We start from the raw sequence: 21,776 nt of genomic DNA, 5'->3' as shown, positions 1-21,776 counted from the left end.
GGGGATTAACCCTAGTTTTAGACATTTTAAAACCAGATAACTCAAACTGTCAAACACATTTGGTCTATTTCACTGAAGACCAATACAAGTACTTATTGACAGGAGCAACCCACTCACTAACTTTGCTGATCAAATTTTGCTGACTGTCTAAATAAAGTGCAGAAGCCTGAAACCCCACACCTCCAAGTGTCATATTCATGATTTTCATCAGCAAAAGACATTTTGGAGGAAACAAAATCTGCCTGGAAAATGTTGCACACTCTGGCTCCATATGCATTTCTCTTTTATTCAGATGACGTTTCAGCTCTCAGGATGGATTTTGCTTTATTCAAGATACTTTTATGGTTATTGTAGGCATACAATGAAATTAGGTTTTGGTAAGTTTCAGTGAACAGCGGCAATAGAACAAGATAAAAACAAGACAATAAGATAATACACGTAATAAAAGATAATAAATACTAAAAAGGCATTGCACAGCGAGTTAGATGAGTAAGTGATAAAGTGCTGGGATGCTGTTATATCAGCATAACAGACAAAGTGTTCATAGTCTAAGGGTGGGAATAATCAGAGTCCCAATGATACGATATAATCACGATAATTAAGTCACAATACGATCTTATTGCGATATTAAACATTTTGCGATATGCTGAGTATTGCGATAATATATATATATATTGCGATTTATTACCTTTTTCAACTGCAGATTATGCAGTTTTCATTCAGATATCTTGAGGTCGCCAAAATTTAGCTTAACTTTGAGCGTTATTTAGCGTTCTTCCCAACAAGCTAACATGACATGGTTAGTACCAATGGATTAGCAGCCAGGCCCGCTGTTGGATTGTTAAGAGGTTAATAGTTTATATAATAAAAGATCAATACTTGACGTCTGTGGATCGATACATTAATTCCATGAAAAAATATCACAATACTATGGTGTATCGATTTTTTCCCCCTAACTCTATCATATTCATATCCAAAATGTTCAGGATTTCAGCTGATGTTTTATGTTCAGACCAAATACTTTCTTCTTTAAAAAACAAAACAATATCTGTGATGATTAGAGTATGGTTATGCTGCTGTGCGAATTAATAAAAACTTCCATCATACAGTTAGTGCAGAGTAGTGAGACAGCTTTAGGCATTCATGACTTGTACAAATAACTAAAGATAATACGACTACTAAAATATAAAGAGACAACATGTAAGAAGATATGTCCTCATTACGCCTAGTCATGAGTTAAAGACTGGACAGATGACTACAAGCTGTGTCTGATGATAATAACCATCCACTGTGTCCATAAACTGTTTCACGCATGATTATTACAATTATTATTATGCTTCACTCAGGCCATAGCCTGAAGGTATGCAAATGCGGCCGCTGAATACAGTCCTCTGCAGTGAAAAGTAATACTGTGGGCTCACTTGTCTCGTGGCACGACAGACTGTGAGTGGTTCAACTGTCCAGAAAAGAGGGCCATTCATTTGGTAAATGACATGCCCCCGGGTTGAAAATGGCCTGAAAATCTGGCTGCTTTTCATACAGTCAAGAGACGAAGCCGAGGCTGACTGAGAAGCTCTGCACTGTGCCTGGCTGCAGTCGCTCTTCTGCCTCAGACTGCCGCTGATCCACATAAACAGCCCATTGTGACACAGCCACATGATATTGCTGTGAGTGCTTATTAGACACGCTGCATGTATACATCCCCGTTACAGATGAATGTAAACTAATAAACAACATGAGTTTCATTCTCATTCCGACAATTCTTTAGAAAATGGGGAGTTTAGGGAAAATATTCCAGTGTGCTTTATATTTCCCTCTGTCTCCTAATTAATGGTCTCCAGGCCAAAACTGCAGCATGAGACATCAACCACAGAGGCTTGAAAAGGAGAGTGCGGTGTCGCATTTCTCAGGCGCTGAGCATCTCATAGGCAGACAAAAGATCCACGTGCCCCCGGGGCCCAGAGTGTCTAATGAGTGTTTTTACAGTTCCTCTGTCTTGTCTCACCCTTTTAGGCAACCAGACCTGGGTCACAAAGTATCAGCAAATCATTAGTATCACTCTATCCTGCTCTGAGCCAGAGATGTTGAAGGACAAAGTCAGAACCAAGAGCATTCAAATAAGAACATAAAACATAATTTTCTATGACTGACAACTTCTCTGATAATAAATATCCTAAAAGTTAAGTTAAGTAAACTCCATTTTGACATATAGTAGGTTTGTTAGAAACTGTATTCCACTGAATACAACATCTTTTGCCAAACAGGGCATAATAAAACCAAATTTACTGAAAAGTGTATGTTTGCATCCCATTTGACGTACTTATTTCAAAAAGATGTACCCCATGTTAAACAAATAACTCTAGAAATCCTTATCAAACACATGTATTAGGTACAGCCTTGTCATTCCTCTGCCAATCAATCCAACCACTTAATTTTAATCAAATGTCACAATACGATTTTACTTTAGTCATGTTGTAAACGTCACTCACTACAATCGACTATTGTAGATGTCGAAAACAGTGTATTGAGGGATGTTTCAAAAGATCACAGAGAACAAGTTCTGACTTGTTTAAGCTTTTTCTATTAAATGAAAGTCTGACTCAAAAAGCAAACAACCGAACAAGGAAAGATGCACACACTACACTTACAAGGCAAAGCTATATAAATTTTAATTTTCCCCAATGAATCTACAGGAAACTACCAGCTCTAACCATACAGTAGGACCACATTCCAGTGCAAACATAAAAATACACTCACCACAAACAGGCATCTGGCTGCCAACAGTAGCTACCCAGCACTAGCTGCTCCTCAGTCCCACCACACTGCTGTAAGTGAAAGGCACCGTTTAGAAAGTTAACTCAGTTCAGCGAGTGGAGGACAATACATCCTGAAGTGAAGGGGAGGGGTGTCCGGCACGCATAAATCAGAGGGAGTTTGGTGGGGGGAGTTGCAACCACAGATGACGCTGGTGCTGCTGGGTGGGGCGCTCTGCTCTCCAGCTGCGGCCCACAGGGACCGGCTGACTCACATGTTCAAATAAACCACTACCTCTTAGTGTGTGAGAGTGTGCCTACATGTTTATGTCTGCAGTGGAGTTACAGGGATGTGTCACACTTTATGGGCTTTATAAGAAATGTTGAAAATTGGTCAGATATGTCTCCCTCTGCTGATATGGAGGTTTCTCTCTGACCATAGTCTTATAGAAGTCTATAAACCGTTTTATGTCTTTGCACATTTTATTTAATTGTAAACATGTAAAATTGTGTTTTTATGAAAATTTAAAGAAGTACACTGTGGAGTTTTATTGCAAACAACCAAAAGGTGAGATTACATTTAGTGTTTCTCACAAAACTGCATTGTATACATCCATGAGTAATGCATTTCCTTCCTTCCTCCCTTCCTTCTATCCATCTAGGAAATACCAGAAATATAAAAGTCAATACTAATACCAGTGAAATTCCACGATTCTCGAAACCCAATTCGATACCATGGTGATAAAACAAAAACAAAACAATAAATCCCATGTACTTCAACATACACTCCTTTATTACCGTTTGCAGGTTTTTGCGAATTTATTATTAATCCCTGATGATCCACCTCAAGTTTCTTGCCCAAAACACATCATGATAACCATTTTTACTCATTTTGAATGCATCATAATGCAACTCAATGCAATGGCTAGCTTACAGCCATCTGCTACCTTTGTGGGACGCTTATTCTTCATGAGTTATCGCCACCAACTGTCGATCACTGGAACAGTTACGGCAGCAAAGAAAAATGTGTGTTGCCTTGCCCCCATGCTTGAGCTCATGTGTGTCCTCGTGTGCTTGCACGACACAAAGAAAACGGGGACCAACTTGTAAAAAACACTGTTCCATAGAGCTACTACTGGTTAAACACTCTACAAGGTACCTTTAAAGTTTCCTTACCATTGAATACTTGTAGCGGGTCATCCTGCTTTATAGAATGATAAATGGTTAATGGACTTGCACTTACAGTATATATATCACCTTTCTAGTCTTCCGACCATTGAATACTTGTGGAGGGTCATTCTGCTTTATAGAATTGTAAATGGTTAATGGACTTGCACTTACAGTATATATCACCTTTCTAGTCTTCCGACCACTCAAAGCTTTTACACTACATGTCAGCATTCACACACGCATTCATACACTGATGGCAGAGGCTGCCATGCAAGGTGCCAACCTCATTCACACACAACGATGGGATTGAACCGCCAACCTTCTGATTGGTGGACGACCTGCTCTACCTCTGAGCCGCAGCCATCCCATGTCATTAGTTTGCCATTTAAAATAGTGTTTTATTCCCAAATGCACTTTCAGAGGCGTCTAACATCTATTGGGAACAACAGTGCACCGCTATTCTAAAATATTTACATCAGCTCTTCATAATTTGTCCCTCAAGTTGATCTATGGGTCTTTATCAATGAGTGATTGACTGAATGAATGGAAAAGGAGAACATGACTTCAATGTATAAATGTATATATGCACATATAAACATAGGCATACAAAAGAGCATCCTGGCAGAAGTAGGCTAAAGTAAATATTAAACACTGGCAACAAGCTAAATTACACTTTAACTGACATGAAAGGCTTACTCCCTCCCATCTTTCTTGTCCCCAATGTCGACATAAAAATATAATATAATATTGCAAACAAGCAGGTCCATGGTACATGATCCAAACAAACATGTCTAAATGTTAATAAGGCTTTAGGTACCTTACAATCCTTTTGAACACTAGCAGTCTGTACACCAGCAGGTGGCAGCAAATATTAACTTTACCTCAACATCTTTCAGTTACTTACTGATGTGCCATTCATAGAGAGCTGAGGGTAATGATAGTGAGTTGAACCCATTAAAGTGTAAACTAAATATTTCCTTTCAACCTAAACAAAGTGTAGTGATGTCAAAATGTTCTAAACTACTAACCTACGTATTAGCGTCAACTTGGAACTGAGTCTTGCTGTAGAAGTGTAAGTAGACCCAGAAGAAGCATGGTGTGATTTTCCTCCTCTGCTCACTGTAGTAGTGAGTCTACATAGCAACAAAAGCATGTCATATCCTTAAGGCATTGAGTGTTAGGGTGGTGACCTCATTTGCATGTAGTATTAGTCAGTGTGATTATGCATGGAGAAATAACCCTCAGCATCTTTGTCTATTCGTGACCCTTCTGCCTCTAATCTTCATCTTTAGTAACTGACCACTGACTCCAGAGCAGTGAGCAGCAGCAGCAGGCGGTAACAATACCAGTGTCAGATCTGCTGCAGGAGGCTGGAGATTATGCTGAGCTGCAGATGGATGGTGGAGATGGTGGAGGGCTACGTTCTGCGCACTTTGCCAAAGGGCCAAGGCGGCTCATGCCAGAAAGGGGAATTTTCCGCCTGGCTACGCAGCGGCGGGCTGCTCGTCACCTTGGAGCACAAGGGGAGCTGTAGATAGACGCCGCTCCTCCCTGACAGCCAGCTCCTTTCATATCAACATCAAGTCTCCTGATTTTGTCCGTACCGTCGACCTGGAACGCCTGAGCACTCATCTTAGCTTTGATCCCTGGGGAGATCACTCTGTGCTCAATAGACTGAGAGACACAATTCATGTGTCTGTGGAAAGACAAGCGCATATGATTAGGACCTGGCCTCTATCATATCACATGGAAAATTTGTGATGGCAATGACACAAACTCGGACTTTAAGTCCAGATCTGAGGCAAAACATATCACGACACCAATCTTTGAAGTTGAAGTTGGAGTTTAAACATTTATATTATCAAAACTTTTCACATGCTCTACCCTTCAGACTAGAGTAGAATGAAACCAGCCTCAGCTCATTTTCTCTATAAAAACAAAAAACGGGTACATTGGAAAACAATAAAAAACAGAGCGCAAAGCGTCATACTCTGACTGAAAAACACGCCCACTCGAGGGGAAAACAATCAGCGCCACAATATGCAACCAAGGGCTGAAACACTCACAAAATGCCTGTAGCTAGCTAATGCCAGCATGCCAGAGGATTATTTTAGAACCCTATGTCTACCAGGGGAGATGGATGATGAATAAGATGATGAATTTAGCAGTTAGTAAGATAATGTTAGCTATGTGTTAGCAAGCTACTGTAGATAGCTAAGGCACTTGCAAACATAATACTGCAATGCTCTCTGATGTATCCACATTCCACTATAACACAAGTTGCATACTGTCAAAATGCTTTAGCTTAAATTACAGAAGTATAGTTAGGCTAAAACTGACATTTGGACAAAATGCTTGCTGAACATGTTGGCATACTGAGGATCCCATACTGTCAGGATCCCACAGTTTTCCCATACTTCCAGCTGATGCCTCACTTTTATCTTTTTAAAAGGCTCAGGTTTTCAGTTTGCCAGCTTATTAAAAACTTAGCTCTGGGTTCTTAATCCTCTTGGTAGTGCACCACGCCGCAGCTTTTAGGCATTTTTCTGTTGTTCGCTAGCATACGGAATTGACAATGAGGCACCTTCACGTAATACAAAGTCAATGGAGAGCGATGACTTGCTTTACCCTCCGGTGTGGGCAGGACTTTATTGCGCTCTGTCTCTATTGTGGGTTGAGTGTTAAGAGACCCAAAAATATTAAAACTAGGGTTGTCCTCGACTGAAGAAATTCTTAGTCGACTCACCTATGATTTTGTCGACTAATCGATTAGTCATTCACAGATCTGTGAAACAGAGTTTCTCCACAAAGAATCACACAAAAGCACCACTTTAAATCGTGTGTTTACCAGAAATGTGCTCATAGATTTCTTAGAAATAAGTCATTCAGCATGAAAAAAGAATGAAAAACGACTAATTGACTAAAGAAATCTTAGTCGACTAAGATCAAAATGACCGATTAGTCGACTAATTTAATAAGAGGGAGCAGCCCTAATTAAAACAGTGACTGTGAGAAATTGCAGAAAGCGTTCTATGGGTGAAAATACTGTTTATTTTATGTTTTAGAAAATAAAAAGTAAGTTTTTAGATTGATAACATTTTTGATATTCTCTAATGGATTCTGAAATGTTTTTATAAGATGAAGTGCTAAAGAAATGTCTTAACCCATGCAGGTCTAAGTACTGTAATCCTTTGATCTAAACACAGAAATCAGCTAAATAAAGTAACAAGAGTTTCATGTGCCAGCTGTGATCCGTAAAATAGATCTATGAAATGTGTGTATGAGAATAACTGCTGTTCCAGGGCACCCAAGGGCCCAGTCCAGATTGACAGCCCCTGGGCCCCCTGAAGAGAAAAAGAGGATCAGTGGGAGAGCTTAACCATTCATGTCTGAGTGGTAAGTGGGCTTTGACAAGTCCCAAATGAAGGGTTGATGGGAAGGGTTGCACTGTGACATGCACGCTGTCAGTCACAGATACACACAGTGCATATAAAGCACCTGGTCTTGTTTGAACTGCATTAGCAAGGTCTGCAGTACACAGCTCTGCTCCCACTTCTCACCCCGTCAGTCACTGAGCAAATATCTCTCACCGCTGACAGAGACAAAAGACCGGCTTCACTGCAGAGATTTCTCATGCTCTTATTCTGACAGAAACGGCCACAAATGGGGTTTTCACACTGAAAAAGGATTAGTTGCCCATGATATATTTGTAATGTGATATTTCCAAAAAGCAAATTCAAAACTACATTATTGTCTTCTGGTGTGCAGCAATAAATACAGATTGATGCTGCTAAGGAAAACCAGCCAGAGGTCCAGATTAAAAGAGGATGTGAGTGAAACTCCAAAGAAGATTAAGAGGGCAGACAGGAGGCACAGGACAAACCTTTTGTCTGCAGCACTAAATCTGGCAAATCTGATCAGGATATGAAACATTAGCTGAATGATGGAGGAAACTATGGTCTCCAAAAATCCCTCAGCTATAAAATGCAGCACAACTCACATTTAGAAATATGTATAAAATATTATTGCAAAAGCATCCTGTGGATTGTTCAGGTTACTAGCTTGTTTTGAGGCAGCTTCTGGATTGTCCCTGATCCTTGGAGCATGTTTAATTCAGCTGAGCAGAGATCAAATAGAGAATCATCCCCTTTAAAATTCAGTTAAATTACATGCATGGAAATTCAGTTTGTGTTAAATCCCCTCTGGATGGCGGTGTGTTTTTTTTGTAGTGAGGGCAGCCTGTCGATTGTTCCCATTCCTTAGAGCATGTTTAATTCAGTGGTGCTGAAAACAAATACGGAGACCTCCCTTTAAAATTCACACCTAGAAAGACCTCAGTTGTAAAAGGCTCTGTGAATGGTTCTGGGTTCGTAGTGAAGCAGCCTGTGGATTGTCCCTATTCCTTGGACCATGTTTAATTCAGAGGTGCTGAAATCATTTCATCCGCCCCTCACCCCTGTGCTTTGAGTAATTACCCTTGTGTGACTGCGCCGTGATCCCCTTGAGACACGACTGCCGACTCGCACCGTCTCCGGCTACATTATCAGTGCGGCAGCTCACCTCTCACAAGACCGCAACATCCACTGATCCTCCTGTGAGACGCAACGTAGGACTCAAGGGCGGCTGTCAGTCATGCAACGTAAGATCCTGGGGCCCCAGGATGAGGTAATTCTACATGGTGTGAAAAACAAGTGAATTGGTCCAATCAGGAAAGAAAATACCCTCTGGACGTTTGTCCTTTGAAACCATGAGAAAAACATGCTGAGGAGACATTGGCTTGAAAAACAGCACGGCACGTTGCACAGCAATAAGTTAGACGAAGAAAAGAGAAAGACTTGACCTCTCATGTGGTGTCTCATGAATAGGTTTCTCATGAATAGGTTTCAAGCAGAGTGCGCTGTTTACTGGTGTTAGTATTTAATTCAGACAACAGACTGGATCTTAACTAGAGCTGTCCCGAATAACATTTTTTGGGCTTCGAAGCTTCGGTGAGAAATATTCGAAGGTTTTCGAAGGTTTTCGAAGCTTTGCAGCGCAGTGCGGCAGGCTGACATGTTCTTCTGTCTGTCTGTCACCATCCCCCCCCCGTTTCATTTCCCGGGACAGTGCTGCAGCCGCACTACTGTACACACACGCACTTCTACGCACAACAAATAGTGATATCCGTCTGAAAGCAACTAATAATAATTAATGTTAAATATGAATAATGAATAATGTTGTGGGATTATTCCTTATCCTTTCATTTTACATACTTATATATATATATAAAAAATGAAGCATTCAAATACTGATTTGGAGGTCGATTACCATGGCAATGGTTGAAGCTTTGTTGTTCCACAGACACTGACAGACATTTGAACTACACACCGCACAACCAAAACTGCTATCCTACTATGGGAATTACTGAGATCTTAATAAGACATGTCTGACAAACCTTTTCCCTCTGTGTCTAGTCAGAGCCAGCTTCTCTGCCAGACTTGCCAGTTGGCTCTCCCCTCTGGGATATGTTTCTGTGATAGAACAGCATCTTAACACTGCGATGATGTACTTCAAACATTCTGAAGACCGTGCTCACTGTTTGCACATGACAACCGCAGACATCCCAACAGGGCTGGTGACAACATCTCCTGTCCAACTCAATTTGCCTCCTCCTCCTCAGATGTTCCTTCTCCTCCTCTGTCATTCCAAGGACATCCAGCTTACAGCCACTACATCCATTAATGGATGCTAACCGCGGCTAGCCAGGCATGCTCTGACATCATAAGAATTGCATGAGGATCTATAATGAACCTGAATAAAAAATAGTTCAACATCCAAGAGAGGTCTTGCTTTCAGTGTTTGACATCACTTCTATGACAGATGAGATTCTTGATTTGCTCATCGTAGTGGAGCTATTAAACCTTGATTTCTTAAGGCTCAAATATTCTTCCTTGTACTCCATATACTAGCTAACAGTACTGAAAGGCTGATATGTAATTCATTCTACGGCAACTTCATATATTTTCTTGCTTTTTTTTTCATTCTAAAATAGAGCTGCAGAGATTAATCGATAAGTTGTCAACTATTAAATTAATCACCAACTATTTTGATAATCGATTAATCGGTTTAAGTATTTTTTTAAGAAAAAAAAAGTCTAAATTCTCTGATTCCAGCTTCTTAAATGTGAATATTTTCCTGTTTCTTTACTCCTCCTATGACAGTAAACGGAATATATTTGAGTTGTGGACAAAACAAGACATTTGAGGACGTCGTCTTGGGCTTTGGGAGACACAGATTGACATTTTTCACTATTTTCTGCCATAGTATAGACCGAACAACTAATCGATTAATTGAGACAATAATCAACAGATTAATAAACAGTGAAAATGATTGTTCGTTGCTGCCCTACTCTACAATTAATGTCGCTGGGAAAAAGATAATTTCTTTAAAACAAAAGCTTCAAAAGTCAATAACACTGACATGGTGATTAAATATGCATAATCACTCATTGGAATTGATCTCTTGCTCGATATTTGGCTCTTTCTTGAGACTGACATCTGGCCGAGTGTTTTAACATGTTTCAATCAATGTGCCTCATTAAAGATTCATGACAATTAAAAAATGTTCACACTTGTACTTAATGTGACCGATGCATAAGCATGAGATGATATGAAGTAAAATTTAGTACTCCTTTTTTACCGTTTTACTTAGAGGGGGTTTCATTAGAATTTGGCATCAAATAAAGGCCCAAATAGCCTTTATGTTTATTGTGGTATCTTATTGGATATTCTCAGTCATCACTGCACAAATGCCTTTATGGAATAAGATAACTGTGAAAACTGAACTATTTCTTTTTCTGAGGTGCGTTTAGAAGATCTGAGTGGCCATGTTGTAAAAAATATCATACAAACTTTAATAATGCAGATTGCTTAAACTGTATTAAGTCATGCATAAGCACTCAGGAATGAAATATTCAATGATTAAATTCATGCATTATAAAGCATCTCCCTGCAGTGGGCTATAAAATTCCCACAATACATACTGTGGCTTCAAATGCAATTCAGTTTAATTGATACAATGAATGGGTCTTCCCCCCCATGACTAATATACAAACTAATGAAAAGTGCTCCAATTTTCAGGATCAATATCATGGACACAATAAAAGAGGGATTAAAAGAACAAATAGAAGAATGCACCGTGGTGTTCTTACATTGGCTTACTAACCAAACACTGATGACCATGAGAACTTTATCAAATAATCTAACTTCAGACATGAATACTGCTGAGATTTGATTATTTTGTTGGATCTATTTAATTTCAGTTACGTCACTGTGGAGCTGGTGAGTTCTGATCGAAAGCTCATCTAAATCTGGCCCTCACCCTCTCAGAGGAATGTCAAGCTTCGATGGCACATAGATCGTTTTCTTGATTGAAAATCTCAACCTCTCAGTCCAGCCTTTTCTCATCACATGGTACCTCTTTCTTTATTCACCACCTCCTCGCTGCCTCTGTCTTTTGCTCTCCTTATTCACAACCCTTAGCTTTATTTTAATCTCTTTTGTCCCACTTTCCTCTCCTTTATTTGTCTTTATCCCTCTCCCTTTAGGCTTAACGTCTGTGCTCCATTATTTCTCCAGTATTGTCACCCAGTCTGCCTTCCACTTCGGACTACAGTCGGATGCCTCCATTTGCTTGATGAAGCATGAGAAGAGGCATTATACTGTATTATGTCATAAATAATATTCTTAAAGGTTCTAAATTATGACAACGCATTTGGATATTGAATGTGGATGATAAAAATAGATGATTCATATACAGGCGTACTGTGATTTAGTAAAAGCATTTCCTACTCCAGAGATGAACTAAAGGCCATGACAAGTTGAGGAAGAGATGAGATAAGAAAGTAATGAGGAGAAAGTGGTGAGTCCAGAATGATGAGCTATACTTCCTACTGCAACAATGGGCAAGTTGGAAATGGAATAAAATAAATGTAAATAATACTACAGCAGAACAACCAAAGTCCCGTCTAGGGCTTTTATTGAATCATTTGTTAGAAAGTATCCTGAAAAGTACAACTGGACTGCATTCTGAATCTAAAATATTAATATTCTTTAGAAATTGCATATTATTCATGAAAAAACACTAATCATACCCTAGTGAAAATGCTGTGAGGAATATACTCAAACCACTTATCAGGTAGTTCATCAAAATTCCCAAAACTAGTTTCTACATTTAAAACCTATTATGTGGAACTAATGAAAATGTTCTAGATAATAGAACTACGCTAACCGCTGTCAAATAGTCAATCTGGTAAAAAAAAGTTTTGTAGCCAGTAAAAATATCATCACTCACAGTAATTTTTCTGGTGAAATATTTTGCTTGCCATCTTACAAACAGCTTGTAGACAAAAGGCTTGTTTGAATGCAGACTCAGTCGTGGCTGCTCAGCTGCATTTGGCAGTATAATTATGTGTGGAGAGATCTAAATGACCCTGGTGGTTGAGTCAGTTTGTTTACTTCTGAAATTGGCCATGCATGATCTGCATGATACTGCTGTCATACGCCACACAGAGATAGAAATAGCTCACATATGACAATTTATTATCTAATATATTCATCATTGACATACAGTTGTGACATGGCATGTCATATTCTGGCATACACTCTAGCCATGTGAATAAATTCATTTGATTGAATGCAGTAAGAATAATGGTGCCTTCAAATGCAACTCGTGAGCTCGTGTTTACAACATTGGAAGCCGTGTACACAGTATGTTTGGCGTTCAAGTGAAGAACACCGCTGCTTAGCAACAACGATATTAACATTGCTGTCGGCATCAAGAAGCCACAGAGGCTAACAATTTAGCAAGCTAGCAAGTGGGTAACACAATGCAGGAAATGCAAAGGCATGACAGTGGAAAAAGATGAGGCAGTCGGGAATATCAACATTTCCTCAGACATATTATAAAATTACAAAGAAATACAATAAACGATTAAAATTACAATATATTAACTTATTATGCACTGAAAAATGAACACCCACGGCCTCCGCCATTTCTGACAACGCCAACAAACATGTCACAAGTCGTGAACTCAAAGCTTTCAGAAACTTTCCACCTACGAGGTCATGAATAGCACAAGAGGGGCGTTCATATGGACTCTTCTCGTGAACATGGTAAATACGAACCCATTTGAAGACATCATAAAATAACTTGCGATTAATGGTATCAAACCAATGTACGTGGGGAGTAAGCATCAATATATTTAAAAATGAGAAACAAATAAATGTTGTTTTTGTTTATTTGTCTTACTATGTAAACATAAAGCTAATAAAACCCTAAAGGAAGGTTTGGTTACAGCAGGGGTCATGGGGAAAATGTGTATTTGCTCTGTCCATCCTGCAGGCCTAGCAGATACAATACCAGACAGTCAGACAGCTTCCTGTCATTCCTCACAAAAATGCACTTTCTGCATTTCTTTGCAGCTTCCCTCACAGCTACGACCAGAACACTCCCATCCTCTTTTTTATGTTCCTTTTGTATAAACAGGTAGATAGATGATATAAAACTACAGCCAGCAGAGGTATGTAGAGCTTGTTTGTCAGACACAAAACATTTTCCATGTGCACTTACTGTGCATATTACTGTCGTGTTTTTTTATGACAAATAACAAGTCTGGGTTTTTTATTAACATGGAGCCAGGCTGAGCTCATTTTATTTCCTTTTCCTTCCTTCCAGTTATTCATCCATTTAATTTGACTTAACCAGCTGAGGGGTGCAGTATGTGGAAAGGCTGGATAATTATTGATTTGACTCAAGCCAAAGAAGGAAGGGAAGCTAAAAAAAAAACAGACTAAAAACAACTCGGTAGCTCCAGCTGACACTGACTCTGGAGCTTTTACAGGTGTGAGTGAGCAGCTGTTTCTCTAGGCAGCCCACATCTCTTTACACAAATCAGTTATGGAATTAGGGTTTGAACTTTTTTTTTTGGTATTGTTGAAAGCCATCCATCCATCCATTAGCTATACACGTCTATCCCAGCTGAATGTGTGAATGGCATAATCAAGATTAATCACATGATTGTTCATAGCTAATCCCGAATTAATCACAAAATTTGTATCTGTTCAAATTGTACCTTAAGGGGAGATTTGTCAAGTATTTAATACTCTTATCAACATGGGAGTGGACAAATATGCTTGCTTTATGCAAATGTATGTATATATTTACTGTTGGAAATCAATTAACAGTCAGTCAGTGTGCTAACTTGACTATGACTTGCCCCAAACTGCATAGGGTTATCATAAAGTGGGCATGTCTGTAAAGCAGAGACTCGTGGGTACCCATAGATCCCATTTTCATTCAGATATCTTGAGGTGAGAGGATAAAGGACCCCTTTGAAAATGGCCAAATCGCAAATTGCATTAATGCATTAAAGAAATTAGTGGTGTTAAAACAAATTTGCGTTAATGCGTTAACTTTGACAGCCCTAAACAGATATAATAAAATCTATTATTTTCAATGTACAGTTGTTATTGTGGTAGACAATGACATATGATGTATTGGTCAGAAAACAAAGGCAAGCTTAAAATAGACCGTAATGCACTCTGCTGTTTTCAGAGAGAGGATACAGAGAGAAACCATGCTTCCAGGTACAAAAACAACAAAGACATCAAAGATTTGGCAAATGGTCAAACACGGCACGTTTCTATGGAGCTCAGAGTGAATTTCCACGGCTGTTTGAAATCTGGCAATCATGTATGACACTGACACAGATGCCAGATTTGCCAGCGATGCTGAAAATAACCCTCTATTTCCCAGTGCACGTTGTCCACGGGGAATCATTAGCTCATACAGTGAAGGTGAGTCCCATTTGTGGCCGTTCAGATGTTAACATCAAGGTTACATAGTGTGTCACTGATTTTATCAGTTGAACTGACAGTGATCGTCTCAAAGGGAACTCAGATTCTGAGTCACTGTGCTGCAGATAAGATGATTTAAGATGGAGGCCAAGCTGCCATCGCTAGAACAGCAGTTTAAGTGTAATTACATATTGATGGACACAATGAAAGTCAAACCTAATCACAATCATAGAGTTGTATGAAATTTGTAAGGGGACATCCACTGGAACAGTTTTCACTAGTGGCAATGGTCCAAACACTTTCCTTTGGGATAATCTGGGTAAAGGGGGCAAAATTAGGATCCGGTCTGATAATCACAAAATGGAAAATATTTGGAAAAACAACTAGGATTGATGCATTATTTCCGCTTGGGTGTTTTGAGGCATGCTAGTGAGTAAAAAGGAAAATAAATGCCTAAACATAAGCACTGCAAACACTGTTTAAATCCATCATATCAAGTCAGTCTAGTAATACATTTAAAATCTAGTTTTTCTTGAAGGAAATGAAAGCAATTTCTTCTCTAAAATACACTCAGTTGCCAGTTTATTAGGTACACCTAGCTAAAAGTAATGCAGTCTAATACAACAGTCCTGCAATGATTCCTACATGAACGTTCATTAAGGTTAAAATGGTCAGAGTTTGTTGAAACTGTTTTATAGGTGTTGATTCAGTTGAACAGCCAAATGATGTTTGTCTTTCAGAGATATCAGTCTTTCAAAGATATACATCAAACAGATGATTTTCACATGTACATAATGCCAGTATTATTGTTAATATCTTTTACATGTATTTCACATTAGATTTGAATATTGATTTAATTTGTATTAATAACATTGTGGTGTCTTGGGATGTTATAATATCAAAACATTAAATAGATGTAAGACAATGCATACACCTCCCACATAAGATCTGATTCAACTTTTTATGGACACACTGTGGAATGGTGTTATCCACAGTAAGCTGCTGCAAGAGAGCATCTACATACTGTAAATCATATATGAGGTTAATTTTAAGTGCAGGAGGGTTGCTCTGTCTTCTCCAAAGAACAAAGGGGTTCAGATTAAAGATCAAAACATTTTATCAAGCATAATAAAAACGTTTTATGTGATATCCAGTATGTAAAACTTATATGGGGACAAGCCATAAATATGTCATTTTACAGAGCTAATGAGATAATAGATGAACATAGTCACGTTTCTCGTGTAGACTTTATTGGCCACCATGGAGGCAATTATGTGATAATGTCTAATAGGCCTCAGAGAACGCTGTGTGAATAATGGATACAGAGCATCAGATGTGGACATAACCTTGACATGGATATTAAGACAAGAAAATCTGTCTATGGCACACTGTACACACTTAAGATACTACCTAAAAGACACTAATAAACCCCCACTTGGAAAACTGGAATGAACTTCTGTGTAACTTCAAGGAAATTATTATTTTTGGACAACTGAGCCTTCTCAACCATGTCCACAAGCACCAACTAAAAGGACATCAACATCTCCCAAAAACATTCTGCCCAAGACCCCTAACCAGTGAAGACATAAAATAACAACTTCTTTATTGAAAAAAGGCTTTCTACTGTATAACAATACTTACTGTGGGAAGCTACAATAAAGCCAAGCAATGAGGAGCCAAGCCAAAAAGCGAAGCGGTTATCTTTTACTTCACAGATTTACATCCATGGTTGAACTTCTGTGGGTCTGTTTGTGCATCATGTCATCCATGTAAAATGTATTTCACTTTGAATCAATTTTTCTGCAAGTATGACTCTAGAGAGAAAATTTAAAAAGCCGAGAGCTAAATGTCAGCGGCTCTGACCTCTCCCTTGTTTACTTCACTGTTTCTTTATGACTTTTAAGACTGAAATTTTAAAGTTCAAGTCATCCAAGTTTTAACGAGGTGACCGAGTGATAAGGATCCACAGTCAGCTGAGTAATATATTCAGACACTTAAGCGCATTAGATTGAAAAATGAAAGCATGTCTGAGTGATAAATATTCAACAGAGTGGATTTGAGCCACAAATAGAAACAGCCTGCCTGCAGGCTGACACCAGTTCCTGTGGCACAAACAAGACTTCTTCCAGGAATCACTGCAAACTCATGTCATGCAATGCATCTGAGGAATCACAAACAATCTAACAATGACAACTGTGAGGCATCAATCTATATATTAAGCTTAGATGCATGCTGTTAAAACCAAAAATCAAAAACTTAGCTTGATACTTTTATCTGATTGTACAGTGTGACATATTTCTTCTGGGTTTCCCAATTAAAATTACACTACAAACATTTGCTGCAGTCAAAGAGTGGATTGTAAGAGAGTCTGTCTGTGACATATTCTGCAGATATCTAGACATTGAAACTGTAGTAATGTTGCTGGTATGATGTCAACATACTGTCAACATATAACTTTCACTGGCTGTTGCTGCTGTGAACCGCGCGGTTCGCGGTAAAAATAGGTGAGAGCTCAGAGGCGCAGCTGACATGCAGCCGAGCCACGCTTGAGCCGCACTGCCCACGTGGGCAGTGCGGCTGCTCTAACCTGTTAACATGGACGACAAAATAAAAAACAACAGGTTCCTCAGCCGCCACGCGCTGCTGAAGTTCCTGTGAGGCCCTGCATTGTTGACACTTTCCTCCAAGAGCATGACCCCTTCCCGGCTGTGCGGATACACCCCATCCATCTGCTGCACCAAAGAGATTAAAACAAATACTAAATATTTGCCAACAATACTTGACCAAGGTCCAACTGCCCCAAGCTGATGTTGTTAAATTAAATTGTGTTGTGTACTTCTCTGTAGATTCTCACTCAGCTATTGTTGGATGTTGGATGTTCTCCAAATCAAAGTGACATTTATCTACCATGGACAGGGCAATATGTTCACCTCCAAACCATGCCACCATACACAACCTTTTCACTGAACTTAAAATCTAAATGCCAACAAAAGCTTGGCATGGTTCATAACAGTGACATATAACTATGTGACATTTAAGAAACTGTCTGCAAGACGTAAACTGTCTACTTGGATAATAGTCAAGAAGAGGTATGAGGCAAGCTGAAAATCCAGACCCTAATGAGTCAGATCTCTCCATTTCCAAATATATTATTTTAATATTCATTAGATGCGTGACTGGAGGCACAACAATTCTCACTAGTGAATCACTGACTAGAAGCCACCAGACATGGGGCCAAAGGTCCTGGTGCGGTGGTACGTTGGCCTCATTGTGCCATATGGATTTCTTTTTAGCTTTTTTCGCTGCACTAATCCCAGGGAAATAATGCCAGCAGACATGCCAACGTCTGAAACCTACTAGTGCAAAGGTGAACCCCAGGCCTCAGTATCTACCACAGCTGTCATGTCTGGGTGGATGACTGTTGGAGCCTGCAGCAGAATGGGCAGCAAGAAAGACCAGGGTTATTCATGAATGCAATGGGTAATGGGCCTCACGTCAGTCTGCCATAAGGTACCCAGCCAACACTCACCCACCCCACCCACAGGGTGTCATTGAGCTAATGACTGTCTACCCAAAATGCACTGCTCCAACAGCGGTTGAGTAGTAGTAGTAGTAGTGGTGGTAGTAGAGCAATGCAATGCAGTTTATGATTTGTATTTTTGATTGTTGACTGTATTTTAGCATAACATGTGAGTAGACTACAGTATATCAAGCATTACTGACCCAAATAGCTGCATGATACCAAATTACTTCTCACAGGGTTTATTTAAATCCTTCTGTGCCTTTGCATAAATAAGAGGTTAGGAAGAGGTCAGCATGGATTTAAAATGGTTTGATAGTATTGGTTTTGTCATCACACATAAAGGGTTTTTCTCTCAGAGGAAGGCGTTTTCACAATGAAAACAGTTCACAGCGAGGTCTGTGGATTATCCTGCGTAACTGGCACATTGTTTTTGGAATGACACGTCGCTGTAAGTTTCTCAAAATATTCGCCATGCTTTCAATACCACATAAAAAGTTCTACACCTTCATTGTATTGGGATGGCAGCAAGAGCTTCACATATTCTGAGCAGAGATCTAACGGGTGGGAAAAATAAGTCGCATTTCTGTGATCAAATCAGCAGACGCTACATGGAAACAAGATTAATGGATTATATTCACCGGGAGTATAAAACATGTTACCTTTGTCCTGTGTATAGATTAGAAAGAAAATACCACTAAATTGTGAGGGAAATGGTTGCTGGAAAAAATTAAATAAATAATTCCTGACAATGACTGATGCATTTGACTTCAGGACATCTCTGACTACACACATGCTGAAAGTCAAACATTTAACTGTATCTATTTAGAGATTTTCCAAAGTAAAATACCCTAGAAGTGTATGATTCAACTTTTTCACATATCGAATTGCCATACTTGCCCTAAGATCTAACACCCTTGGCAAGTGAACTGACACTCTTTTCATAAATAAATGGCACTTCAACATCTGTCTTTTGATGGCGTCATGATTTAATAGAGTAACTTGAAGTGATCTGCCATTATCATGCTCTCTGCACATTGTTTCATGATGCTACACTGCCATGGTGATGCACCTTGTGCCCTACGCACTGGCGCATAAAGCAAGCCAGACGACATATATGGATAGAAAATGCCTTGTCCCCTGATTCTATATGACATTATCAGATCACACATCAAGGTCAGTCCATCCATCACATATTCTCTGTGACATATGACTGCGCACACATTTCCTAATGGACACAATATTTCTGACCAAAATAGGCACAGAATTAAACTAGAAAGGTGCACTCAGAGTGCAGATCTCCGCCATGTATATCTGGTGGGTGTCCAGCATGTATGCATGACAGTAGTGGAACGAAGGCGAGACAACATGCAGGTTATATTATTATATTTATTTTGTTAGCCCTATAGGAAAAAGTCATACTAAAAGATACAGGGTTAACAACAGGATCAACAGGATTGATTTTAGGATAATCCAGATTATATCCGTTAACTGCTGTTTTCTTATAGAGACGCTCCGATCACGTTTTTTGCCGCCGATACAACTGGGATGAACAAAGTTATATACAATGTAAATAAAATTTATTTTCTTTATTTTCTCGACAAAAGCATAGAGGAAACGGACAAAAGCCTTCAGACCCAAACTGCAGCAGTGCCCTGTATAAAAAGATGATAATCAATATTTCACAACAGGCATTACTTTTTTTATGCGTGGCCTCACAGAGTGCAACAATTTTGTTTGCCCTGGTTCTCTCAGTTGATAACAAAACATCTGACCTAATGGTTTCAGAAACATGCTTTTACAACACTATCACTTTCCCTCGGCTTCTCAGTGTTCACCTTAGGGATACTTCACCGTAGTACAGTACACATGAACTATTGCACCAAAGCTCTCCGCTCATTGCCATCTACTTTCCCAGGAGGCACGGCCTGCTCCTCCAAAGCTTTTTTAGAGAACAGGCTTCTTCACTGTTACTGAGGCAGGAAAAACATGACTATCCATTATTCAGAGAGTTGCCACATGTTTTCAGATAAGATGTAAAGGATATGCAGCTTGAAAGCACTTTGATGAGACTGATGAGAAGCAAGAGAAAGACGATTCAAAACTGTCTTCAAACCTTGAATGGGGGTCCCACTATGGTCAAACAATGGGGCTCAATAGTATCAATAATCAAGTAAAATTTATGATAAATGATGTTGAAATAGAAAGAGTGTATGAAAATAAATTCCCGGGTGAGATAATTGATCATAAATTATGTTGGAATTACTATCACTTTATCAATGCACTTGGCATGACATAAGCATGAACCAATTCTAAACAACAATATTTTTATTTGTCTGATTAAATTCTGATCTCAGACATGGGAACTTGCCTACTTTGCTTACAAAAATATGACTGAAAACAATGACAGCAAACTACTTACTGTCTTCAAAACAGCAGAGAGCACAGCCGTGTCTTTGGAGTGCCAATACAAGGATCAGAGACAAGCTGGACGCTAAATTTAGACAGTTATTTTAAGATTCACTTGCCACTAACAACTATGCACAAGTGATTCATAATGTAACTATTCTTCCATTTACTACTAAGTTTACTACTCACTAACAACATTTGCAAAAAAGCTTTGTCCTCATTTTTGGATGCTTTCAACTAGCTGCGTAGCCCTGCTGTGAAGGTACTAACTTGAGGAAAAAGCATGTTATTAAAATAGCGTGTCAGCGTATTACACTTAAACAGATCCTATGGTTTTAAAATTTGCAACACAGAAAAGCAATGTATTTTTGATGAGGGGCAGCAGAGGTGAGACATTACACACTGGCAATGTAATCTGAACATGTCATGTGTGGCAGCACTTTTCTGTTACAGTCATCTGAGCATTAACCTCGATGTAACTAGGTAGGTGCTCTCAGCCACAGCTGCCCCAGTTAAAAATAAACCATAACATTTAGATTCATCCAATTAAAAATGTGTAAGTGCAGCGGCCCCTTGCAGCAAGTGAGGAGTACGCAACATATGTTGTAGTTTCACAGGTTTGAAATATGGACTCAATTGAACCTGAGATGGTCTGAGTGGTCTGTATGATATATTTAATGGTCTCTGAAAGGTGCGACTAAGGCAGTCCATGATTCAGCCCATGAACATTAATGCAGTCAGTCTAGTGGATATCACTTGCATTTCTTACTTAAAGAATATTACTGGGTTGTTAGAGGGGTTTTGCAGGCTCAGGTTTCCAACAGAGGTCTATACAGAGAGGAGGGTTGGATACAAGATGTGTAATACAAAGAGACCATTGCTCTACTCAAATTTACATTATTTCTATAGAATCCATATAGCATCAGGATTTAGCACAGTCTATCAATATACAAAAATGGCTGCAAAAACATTCAATAATTTAAATATTCTGAACACTTATAGTATGTCTTCTTTTTTCTCACTTTTAAACTATTTAAAAAAAAAATTCAACACAATAAAACTAATTAAAACATTTAATTTGCCAGTGAC

General features: G+C 39.1%; 1 protein-coding gene across 4 annotated transcripts in view; it reads right to left on the bottom strand.

Annotated features, from left to right (window-relative positions):
• The window catches only part of LOC119474545 (SAM and SH3 domain-containing protein 1-like), a 53,202-nt gene that overhangs the window by 16,712 nt on the left and 14,714 nt on the right, over positions 1-21,776 (bottom strand). The window contains exon 1 of one of the 4 annotated variants that reach the window (XM_037746607.1): positions 2,758-2,914. The exons of the other annotated variants lie outside the window; for them this stretch is intronic. The gene's annotated coding sequence lies outside the window, so the exon portion shown is untranslated. Of the gene's footprint in view, positions 1-2,757; positions 2,915-21,776 lie in introns of those variants that run through there. 4 annotated transcript variants of the gene reach the window in all.

This window comes from Sebastes umbrosus, chromosome 16, assembly GCF_015220745.1.
Source record: "Sebastes umbrosus isolate fSebUmb1 chromosome 16, fSebUmb1.pri, whole genome shotgun sequence".
NCBI lineage: Eukaryota > Metazoa > Chordata > Actinopteri > Perciformes > Sebastidae > Sebastes > Sebastes umbrosus.
This window is presented reverse-complemented; position numbering and strand designations above follow the sequence as displayed.